The sequence below is a fragment of the Marmota flaviventris genome, chromosome 11 (genome assembly GCF_047511675.1).
Source record: "Marmota flaviventris isolate mMarFla1 chromosome 11, mMarFla1.hap1, whole genome shotgun sequence".
Classification (NCBI taxonomy): domain Eukaryota; kingdom Metazoa; phylum Chordata; class Mammalia; order Rodentia; family Sciuridae; genus Marmota; species Marmota flaviventris.
In genome coordinates, this window is record NC_092508.1 from 44,321,501 (window position 1) to 44,333,439 (window position 11,939).

At 33.1% G+C, this 11,939-nt stretch overlaps 1 pseudogene; it reads left to right on the top strand.

Annotated features, from left to right (window-relative positions):
- The first annotated feature begins 11,003 nt into the window (after positions 1-11,003).
- LOC114083729 (ferritin light chain pseudogene) lies at positions 11,004-11,713 on the top strand (annotated as a pseudogene).
- Positions 11,714-11,939: the final 226 nt, after the last annotated feature.

Sequence of the window (11,939 nt, forward strand, 5' to 3'; positions counted from 1 at the left end):
AGAAAGAAATCTTAAACCTTAGGTACAGAAAACAAAACAAAAACCACCTGGCCACCTATTTCTAATTTCTGTTGCTATTACGATCATCCTGACTTTTCTTTTACATTAATCCTAGTTCACATTTCTCCCTTTCCATCACTACAGTCTACAATTTATAAGCTCTAAACTGGTGCAACTATAAGTAATGTATTATGGTGAAGACGGTGATTATTATAGGTATGTAAGAATAAATTAATTAAGTAGCCAGGAATAAAAAGGAAACACCTTCAGAGTATACTTGCAAATTGCACAAAATGTGTCTCACAAAACAAGTAAAAGTTCTTAGCTGGGCACAGTGGCACATGCCTGTACTCCCAGATACTTGGGAGGCTAAAGTGGAAAGATTGAAAATTGGAGGCCAACATGGGCAACTAGGAAAGAGCCTGTCCCAAAAGAAAAAATAAAAAGGGTTGGGGTTATAGCTCAGTGGTTGGGCACCCCTGGTTTAATCTCCAGGACCACACACACACACACACACACACACACACACACACAAGTTCTTAAAAAGATACCTGGTTGTAACTACCCTACAGCTGTACATCCTAAATACAGTGAAATATCCTTCTTCAAAATGACCATAAAACAACTATAATGGAATATTTTCAGATACTAAAAGGTTTCTTTTGTCACTCCCCATTCTTAACTTTCTTTTACCCATGTCTCTTCATTTACAAGAACTACTTTCAGGCAGAAGAACAGATTAAACATAAAATGCAGAAGCTAAATTATTGGCTTAGAATTCCAAAATAATATCTTCATAATATGGCTTTAATTTCTAAGATCTAGGTAAATACTCAAAATTATTTTCAGTTCTAAAATGGCTTGGTCTAGAATATTGGAAGCTTTAACTCTGCAATATAATTTCCTTCTACCCTATTGGGTTTTATTGCTGAGCCTGAGAATTAAACTAACGCACAAAACATTAATATGAGTGAAGCATACAAGTTTTACTTTAATATTTTTACATGCATAGAAACCCTTATAAGAAAAATGAAGACTGTAGAAGCTGTTGTTAGGTACCAAACCTTACATACTTTCTAAAACAAAGAATGATAAATTGTGACAAAGGCAAAGGGGCTTCGGCTACAGTCACTAAATTGTAAGACGAGGAATATATTGGAGAAGTGTAATGGAAGATAAATGCTGTTCTAGTAGGTTTGTTTGCATAGATCCATTTCAGCATCAACTCCTAATCTCCAATGTTAAGAATGTTCTTCTGTTCCTGTTTTAGAGAGGGAACCGTTCTCATGGGAAATTCTAGGAACTGATTTCAGGTATGAAGTAGGGAAGAGGTCACAGAGCCCTTACTGTATTTGCCATTTTTCCAATCCTTGTAGCTCAAAGTAATCATTATGCCCGAGTGGCATATTTTAATCTCATACATTTGATTTTAGTAAATACTATACTAAAGACTGTGATTCTCTTAACTTTGGTCTTTTTGATCTTGGAAGGGTATTTGGGGAGCTATTTCAGGACAATGAAATGTACATAACAACTGCTGAGTTTATCCACACATTTACTTCAGTCTTCTTTGTATCTGGCTTTCAAAAGTACTTAAAGCATTTACTAAAGGATTAAATAGCAGAAAATGGTGCCACAAGGATATGAAAGAAGAAGACTCAGAGAAGTAAACTAAGGCTTTCTCTATAGAAGCAAAGGGAGCAAATCTAAATTAAGGAAGTCTGATTTGATGTTCTCAAAAGAAACCTTCTAGGTTTCCCTTATCTTCAGGGAAGTACAGAAATGATCTAGAAAATATTCTCAGTGTTCTGCCACTTCTACCTAAAGGATATGAAAGATAGCTGAGAATTAAGTTAGCATGCTTGCCAAGTGTTTATTATAGTATTAAAGATAAAGAATCAAATAACAGAGGTTGATAAATGGGCAGCCCAAATCTGAAAGGGGCTTAATTAACAGGAGATAAATGAATTCTCGACAATCACTATACCTTGCTCTTCATAATATGATAAGTTTGATTATTATAATTATAATAAAGCAAACATTTATTATGTGCCAAGTGCCGTTTAAGTGATTTACATTGACTAAGTCATTTAATCCTCACAAGTCTATAAAATAGGTCCTATTATTCTCTCCTATTATGAAGGTAAGAAAAGTGACACACAGTAAGTGGCAAACTTGGACTTTAAGAGAATAGACCAAGAGTTATATTGACCATAAACATTTTGTCTATATTATCTGTAGACAAAGAAGTTCTGGAGATCAGATAAGACACCACATCCAGAGGCAACAAGGATTGAGCACCCTTTCCTCAATGTCAGGTCAATATGTAAACACTTTAGGGGAACTGAGATCAATAGTGGGAAGAAAGATAAGGCAAAAGGACAGGGAGAACCCTACATACTTAGATTATAACATACTTGTATTTCTGAATATTAATTTATGTAGTGTGATGTCTAGAAAACATGTAAGCAAGAACCAACATCTGAACCTTTAAAGCAATGTTGAGAAGTAAATTATTTATCTGGTGGTCCTTCTTAATTTTTTTCAGACCCTGAGGCTTTCCACCTAAGTCCCTTGCTTACTTTCACCTACCTGAGCCCTGTTTTTTACCTTCAGCAAAAGCTCTACTACAGACTATGATAAGATAACTGATTCTCTAACTTTACTTTCAAGCCTTGGATATTTGGGAAATATTTCAGGACAGTGAAATGTGGGTACAGCAATTTGTTTCAATAACACATGTACCTCTGTACTCCCTAGATTTGGCTTTCAAATCATTAAGTACTTATCAAAGGATTAAAGAGCTAAATGCAAAATAAAACCATCAGAGAACTGTTAAAAATGTAAAAGAAATACTTAAATTGTCTTGAAATGAAAGGTCTTTCTAAGCCTTACATCAAAAAGTATGCAAAAAGGAAAAAAATGATAGATTTTACTGAATAAGAACTTAAAATTCATATGGCAGGAAAAAGTATCTGAATAGAAAGTATTGTAGGATTTTGTTCTGTATATGCTATAGGTATGCTAACATGTGATATATGTCTTATAAAGAAGAAGACTTTAAAAATCCTAATGGAAAAGTCATATGACAATTAGTAATTTAAATGACATAAGTTTAATATATTAACATGGAAAATGTGTTCTTAGCATGTTTATCAGGGCTGGGTGTATATATGTGTGTACATAGATGCATTATAGACATATCTAAGCATGCATATGAATGTATTAAAAGATCACTGGGGATGGTGGTGCATGCCTGCAATCACAGTAACTTGGGAAGGTGAAGTAGGAGAACTGCATGTTTCCATCCTCAGCAAATTAATGAATTCCTAAGCAATTTAATGAGACACTGCCTCAAAATAAAAAATGAAAAGGGCTAGGGACATAGCTCAGTGGCAAAGGACTTCTGGGTTCAATCCCCAGTATCAAAAATAAAAATAAAATAATAATTAAAATTTAAAAAATAAAAAAATAGAAACCCATAAGCATACTATATTAAAAATTCATAGTGGATATTACTTGGGAGCAGGACTACAGGTAATTTTTATTTTCTGTATTATCTGAAGTTTAAGGGGTACATGTTACTGTAATAATAAGAAAAAAATTCATTAAAAAAAAGCTGAGAGTGGGCCAGGGGTGTAGCTTAATGATAGAGTGCTTGCCTAACATGGAAATCCTGGGTTTGATTACTTCTACCACCAAAAACAAAAAGTTTAAAGTAAAAAATTAAATGCAAAAGAAAATAAGAGATGTATACAAAGTCTTGCATCCTCTAAGCTGAGGCAGACATAAAACTATAATTTTTTTGATATGAATTTCATTCTTAGAGTCTGTAACAATTAAGGCATGACTTAATAACTGAATTAATTTTTTCTTCTGTTAACCCTCAGGATACCATTTCTTCTGTTAACCCCCAGGATACTTACAGCAATTTAGTTATTAATAAAGTGATATTTGCACTCTTCCTAAGCATACTTACCACTATGATAATGCTAATAAGAGGTAAACAAAGATAATTATTATGTTAAAGTTCACAATTCAAACTTTTCACCAAATCAAAACTGCATAACCCAACAATCAGTTCAAGTTTCTTGTCAAGAATCTTAGTAATAGAACCTTATTGTTTCGAATTTCCATATTATATGCCATCTTCTAAAGACAACACTATTCAACAAAGTATGCACTTTTGAATAATGAAAATAGATTTCTTCTTCACACAAACTTGAAAACTCTAAGAATAACAAATCACCAAGAGTTAGCTAAGTTAGCCCATATAGGTTAAATCTGTAATTATCACCTAATGATGACAATGGTAATTTATAACTAACAATTTTTGACTGCTTAATATGTTCCAGGTGTTATGCTAAGTACTCAGTTATTATCAACATTTGTTAACTGCTGAGGAAACTTAGGCTTAGATATTATGCAGCTTGCTTAAGACCATATATCTAGTATTGGTTTTCAAACTTATATCGATTTGCCTATAAAGTAGCATATTGCATCTTCATTAAATAATTTTATACATGTAGCCACTAGGTAATGCTAAGTAGAAATTGCTTACCACTAGTAAAATAGTTTACAATTCTATATTTATAAAAATATTGGACAACCTAATAATTCCTGTTGGAAAATTATTCAGAGCTAACAACAGGCAAGAAAAAGAAAAGAGTCAAATATTAAGCCATATAAATGAGCTATTTTCCTCCTATTACATGCAGCTGGAACAGGATGGATCAAACTGATCTTTGTTCTGTTACTCGTTCTTCAGATGTGCTGAAACAAGAATGTAAATCTTAGGTCTAATAGTTGATGGCAATGTTTGATTTGTTAAATTTGGGAATAAAAGAAAATAATTTCTCACTGCTAGCCACTTATTATCTTACTCATTTAATCCTTAATTAAGCAACAAGTTAAGTTCATCATAGGTTTATCACTTCATTTAAAAAAATAAAAAAAAATAAAAGAAATTACAGCTTAAAAAGTTTGAATAACTTGTATACAGCTGATAAATAGGAAGATTGAGATTTGAATCCAGATCTAAATAATACCAAAGCTGCATTAGGCTCAAGCTAACATCAATGTATTTAACTTAGGAAATCCATAAGCTAAAATTTAAAATAATTTTATTTGTGTAGATCACTAATTACCTTACGTCATTAAATAACAGAGCAAGCTAGCTTTCTTATATGAAATGCAAGATCTAAGAAGGAAAACACAAAAGTGTAAAAACATTTCTTGTAAAAAATATTTCTGTGTACATACACCCATTTATACCACTGACTAAAATATAATATATAATGATATACATTCAGACAGTTTTACAATTTTGGAACTAAAAAGGTTTTAATAGCTACAAAGATAAGTATGTAAAACACTTACATTTTTACTTCCTTTTTTGTACCACAATGCTACAATATTCCAAAAAATTCTCCAACACTTTCAGGTTGTTAGATCAAAATCCTCTTTTAAAAATACAGACAAGTGTGCTGCTACACATCTGTGGTCTCAGTTCCTAATATCTCAGTTACTCAGAAGTCTGAGGCAAGAGAACCACTTGAGCCCAGGAATTTGAGACTGGCCTTGGGCAACTTAGTGAGACCCCCCTTTCAAAACAAACGAATGCATACATTTATTAATTAATGCAGATACTACTTGAATTATGATGAAGTTATGTTCCAATAAACTCATTCTAAGTTGGAAATGTTAAGTCAAAAATTCATTCAAGGTACCTAAGCTACTGAACATTCTAGCTCAACAATATAGTACACTGTACAGTACCAGTTGTGATAGTATGGTCAGCTTGGAGTTGCAGCTCATTACTGCAGAATCACAAAAGTATCATACTGCATATGGCTTGTCCAGGGAATTTTCACATTTCAAAATATAGTTTGTATTGGATGCACATTATTTTTATAGCACTGTAAAGGTGAAAATTGAAGTCAAACCATCATAAATTGGGGACTACCTATCCTTTTAAAAAAAACCTAGGGATTTAGAAAAGCATTATGCTGAAATTATATCTTTGAAAGTTTATGGCACCAAAGAGACATTTGCATATAAAATCAGTAACTGAAGCATTTTTCTATGCTATGTTTAAGCTACTTTATACTACTATTATATTCCTTAAAATACTTCAAGATTATTAATTCATAGAGTCATAGATTTTGGGGGGTATAGGGAGTTGAACTCTGCCCTATTTTGTATTTTATTTAGAGACAGGGTCTCACTGAGTTGCTTAGTGCCTTGCTGAGGCCGGCTTTGAACTCACGATCCTCCTATCTCAGCCTCCCAAGCTGCTGGGATTTAACATGTGTGTCATTGCGCCCAGCTAGAGTCATAGATTTTTAAATTTTTAATATCACCTAGCCTAAGAACTTCATTTTTACAGAGGAGGAGATTTATAAAAGATCTGGAGAAGCTGGAATAATTTCCCCATGACCTTGTAGTAAATTAGCTTTCCTATTATCAAGTCCAATACTTATAACATTATATCACCATAATGCCTTCATTTCTCTATATTTTCTTAAGGTGTAAAGTAGGAACTATAATATATTTAAATCCTGGATCCCCAAGAAAAAAGTTTAGAAGTCCCCATTTGTCTACTGGGGAAATTCATCTAGACATATTCTCAAGTGAATAACTACTTAATATTTACCCTAAATGTTACTGGTCAAGTATAACTTCAGAATAAATAGTCTCCTAATGAAAGAGGAGCAGAGTATTAATTGCCCTATTTACAATACAAAGGAATATTGGAAAGTACTTGAAACAATAACATGTTTGTACACTGATTTATGATTTATAATGTAGTTTCACATATTATCTTAGCTGATAAGTGCTCAACCAAGCTTAAAAATGTACTTTATATGGGCATAATTTTAAACCATTAAACTAAAGATGGCCATTAAAGTGAATGGGTTTTTTTTTTTTGGAGACTTTTGTTTCTGGTTTTAAATAATGATTATAATTAGATTCTATGAAAAGGAATTCAGGAATGCCTTAGTTGGGTGATTCTGACTACAGGCTTTAATTAATGTCAGCCTGGATCTAAGGTCATTCAAAGGCTTGACTGGGGCTGGTAGATTTGCTTCTAGACAGCTTACTCAGCTAGCCCTTGAACATGGCATCATTTCCTTCCTGCACACTGTCAAGAGTCCTTTAGTTCCTAGCCATATAGACTTTTGGGCTACTTGAGCATCCTTGTAACATGTCAGCTGCCTCCCCCAAGTTCAGGAAGTTCGAAAAACATAAACACCAAAATAGCCAGCACTCAACCAAGATACAAAACATTTCCATCATCCAAACAGTTACCTCATGTACCTTTGCCATCGAGCCTTCCCTTCACTCCTGGGCTAAGGTAATAATGATCAGCTTTCTATTACTGTTTGTATTTCACAGAACTTCATATAAAGGGAATCGTATAGTATGTAGCTTTTGTGTGATGCCTTGTGATGCCTCTTTCAATCAGCACGTTTTTGAAATTTGTTTCAGTTACTATATGTATCAGTAGACAATTTTTTTATTGCTAAATAGTATTTTTCATTATGTCACTATACTACCAAAATGTTCTTAATGATTATGAACTGAACTTGATCAATTAAAAAATTGTGGACATTTGTTTTTTTCTCTTGTTATGTAAGTACCTACATGGTATCCTCAATTTTGCTTCTTGGCCTGAAAAGACACTTTACAGAAAAATGTTGGCTGACCCTTGAGTAACAGCATATTCATGATCTGCAAACCTATAATAATTGCAGACTCTTAAACCCCACCCTAGAATATATAACTGATATGCATATAAATGTATGAGAAGCACTGGATTGCAACAGGAAAACAACACACACACACACATACACACACATACTGTGTGTGTGTGTGTGTATATATATATATATATATATATATATATATATATATATATATATTTGTGAGCATGTATGTGTCAATGTGTACATGTGTATGTGGCTATGTAGTAACAAGCATAACACTCATTCATGCCTGACTTTCAGAAAATTATTCTTCAAATCATTAAAAAAAACTCCAAAAAATGGAGAAACATATATGTTGAAAATTTTTACTTTAAAATTATTTTCTTTAAATATAAAATATTCTTTATTTTTAGACCATAAAATTATTTTTAAAAATTCCTTGTTAAAGCATTTTCAAAAAAGAGCAAATGTAGCACAAATAAAATCTGTTCTGTCTTCTGTACAAGGATGTACCAGTGATTACCAGAGATTAACAGATGATCATCTTCATGCATGTGATCAACAAGACCAAAAGGTCACCAGGGTTTTACTTTACCATATGCTACAAAATCCATGTTGCAAACCTACTTAGCATGTGCTTTCAATATTATACACACTTTTTAATTCACAAATTAAAAGAACAAATTATTCACTTGAATTTCTATTAAGATTTGCTCAATGGATATCTGAAACATGGCTTTTTCTTTTCTCTTTTTAAAGAAAAAATATAAAAAAGACATTTCAAAATCAGAGAGAAAACTAATTTATATTAGAATTGTTTAAAAACTTCTATATGCAGTGACAAAATAGCATTTTATTACTAATTTCAGAGAGCTGTTCAGTTTGGGATTATCTCATATAACTGATATAACCATTTCAGGTTTCCTACACAGAATTTGAAATTAAGTTTTATTATATATTTGTAACCATTCTTTTAGATAAAAAGTTTTATGTTTTCCTGATTCAATTCTGTCAATTCTAAGTTGCTAGTTGAGAATATTAAAAAATATTCAAAATTAAGAAAATTTAAATTTCTTGTCCATATTTATTTAATCAATGGTAGCTTTAAAATATCAGTTTGTTCTTTCAAACAACCTTTTCCAGAATTTCTTGATTTGCTTTGTTTCTTTTTGCACACATGTTAGTTCTAAATATATATCTGAACTCTAAATGACTTCTGTTCATTTTAATAGTCCATAACAAACTATTAAATCTTCCTCACAACAAGCAACAATGTACCGAAACACTTTCTCTATATTTTGATTCTTTAATGAAAACAATACATAAGCACTAAAAAAAAATAACTTAAAAACAATCATTCCTTCAGTAACATTGTGTTCTCCATTCATATGATAAAATGAAGTAATAGTCAGAAATTGTTGTAGGAGTTGTTAAAAGATCAGGATTTTTCCAGGATCATTTCATTTTATTGAAAATGTGTGAGTATTTTGCTTAGAGCAGATTATTTGGTCTCTTTAAATCTATCAGAGATTCACCTGAATTAGACCTACTTTGGAATTCAACAGTTGTTTCAATGGTATTGTTAGAAAATCTTATCAGAATAAAACAAATAACATGAAAATATATCCTTTTTGTTAGTATTTGAGATCCTTCTAATAAGTGTTATTTATTTTTAAGATAGAGTTGAATTTGTGAAAAACATAAAATGATAAATCATATTCTATAAGATCTAGTTTTAAAACATAATAATAATAATTATCATTATTATTATTAATTTTAGGAAAAATACAATTAAAATAGAGGGACAAGATTCAAAATTGTTAAGCATTTTGGTGAAATAGAGAAAAAAAATTTTAAATTATATAAAAAAATCATTAGAAATGTTAAGAAGGCACTCTTAAAATTCTAGGTTTAAATATAGGCAATTGGAGCACCTATACATCATAATGTAATAAGCTCTGATTTTAAAAAGTCAACAAAATCATTTCACTTTGAGAAAAGCCTTTTCAAATTTGTAAGGTAAAAATGGAGAAAAATAGAAATTATTAATGATGCATGACCCAGAAAATTAGTTTAGAGTAAAAGCCAATTGCAATTATGGAATCTGCATCTGTTCATTACAACTTTGTCAGTTTTCCAGAACATGAGTCTAGGCAGTTTTTACAAATGACGTAAATGGAAATGTGTTTAGAAACGGCTAAACAATGTGTGCAACATGTAAAAAATGCGATGTTACAGCTAAAAAGGAATTTGCTCTTCTTCACATTACTATTTATATAGACTCCTCTTGCTTCTATTTCTATGGACATTTTTCTTACTCCCTATAATTTTGTCATTAAGAGACTGACTCAACATTCTTTGAATGTTTGAAATTTCTACTACTTTTTCTAACAAATTATGAAACATCTACTAAGGTGTATAGAATGGCTTACAAAGAATTTAAATGTTTCAAAAAATTGAACTAAATTTGCCTGATAACTATATGACATTTAGGTAAGTAATCTTAAGGCTATTTCTAATCCATGGGTTCAGCTTTTTGAGAAATCAATGAATTTCCTAAGACAGGTTATATTTAGCTGTGAAGAAGCTGTCCATATTAATAAGAAAAAAAATCTCATTTTGGCTGTATGAAGGACATACAAAATGAAAAAAAATGATACAAAACAATAACAAAGAAATCAGCCTACAGAGAATCAAGCATCTTTTTTAATGATCAGATAAGCATTAACCAAAAAGTATTCCATTTGAAACTGAGAAAAAATGGGCTTTATCATTAAATAAGTTTAAGAAATGCTGGGTATTCTTTCACCTCCATGAGATTCAAAGTGTAGAATTAATATCCTAAAGGTGTACAGTTAATATCTTAAAGGCCTTGCAAACAAAGCACAGGAAAGAAACCAATCTGATGTTTGTACTTGAAATTCCAACTCTTTGAAAATTTCAACACATATGTTTTCCCACAGAAGACAATTTGGAAATGTTTTGATAAAGAAAATGTTCAGGCAGTAAAATGTTAAGAGAAAAATTGGCTCTCCAGATGAAAAATGACTAAGTTTAAAAATTATCTAAAAGAACTGACGCACAACCCATGAGCCTGGAGGTCCCACGGATCTGCTTCTTGCTTCAACAGTGTTTGAATGGAACAGAGCCTGGGACTCCCTTTTCTTCCAGCTTCCAACCGCCTTCCAATCTGATCTGCATTTGCAATCTCCAGGACCATCTGCTCGCCCAGGGCCTGCTTTCAGGACCAGCCAATTCCGTTTTTTGTGGTTAGCTCCTTCTTGACGACCAACCATGACCTCCCAGATTTGTCAGAATTATTCCACCTAGGTGGAGGCTGCCGTCCACCGCCTGGTTAATTTGCATCTGCGCGCCTCCTACACCTACCTCTCTCTGGGCTACTATTCCGACCCTGACAATGTGGCTCTGGAGGGCGTGGGCCACTTCTTCCGCGAGTTGGCTGAGGAAAAGCACGAGGCCTCTGAGCGTCTCCTGAAGATGCAAAACCAGCGCAGGGGCCGCGCCCTCTTCCAGGACGTGCAGAAACCTTCTCAAGATGAGTGGGGCAACACCCTGGACGCCATGGAAGCTGCCTTGGCTCTGGAGAAGAACCTGAACCAAGCCATTTTGGATCTTCATGCCTTGGGTTCTACCTGCACAGATCCACATCTCTGTGACTTTCTGGAGAACCACTTCCTTGATGAGGAGGTGAAGCTCATCAAGAAGATGGGGGACCACTTGACTAACCTCCACCGTCTGGCGGGCCCCCAGGCTGGCCTGGGCGAGTATCTTTCCAAAGACTCACCCTCAAGCATGACTACAGGCCCTGGAGTACAGTGGCCTTTGATGGGGCTTCTTTGCATCTCCTGGCATCGGGGCTTTGGCCTGAGCCTCTCCCTCTAACCCCTAGGCAGCTTTTTTAACCACCATGGAGCCCCTCCCAAGCCTTGGACCAAATAAAAATTAAAGCTTTTTGCAGGAAAAAAAAAAAAAAAAAAAAAGAACTGACACAAAAGAAATAAGAAATTGGGACCATATAGGGCTTTTATTCATCCAATAAAATTAGTACTATTTACTGAACACTCTAACTATGCCAAACATAATGCTAGGCACTGGGGTATACAACTTCAATTTTCTAGAAAGTTACTCCTAACACCTTACCCTTGTATTCCCTCTTCAAAAAGACAGAAGTCTAAAAGATACTTCTGTATATGAATAAGCTGCAAATTT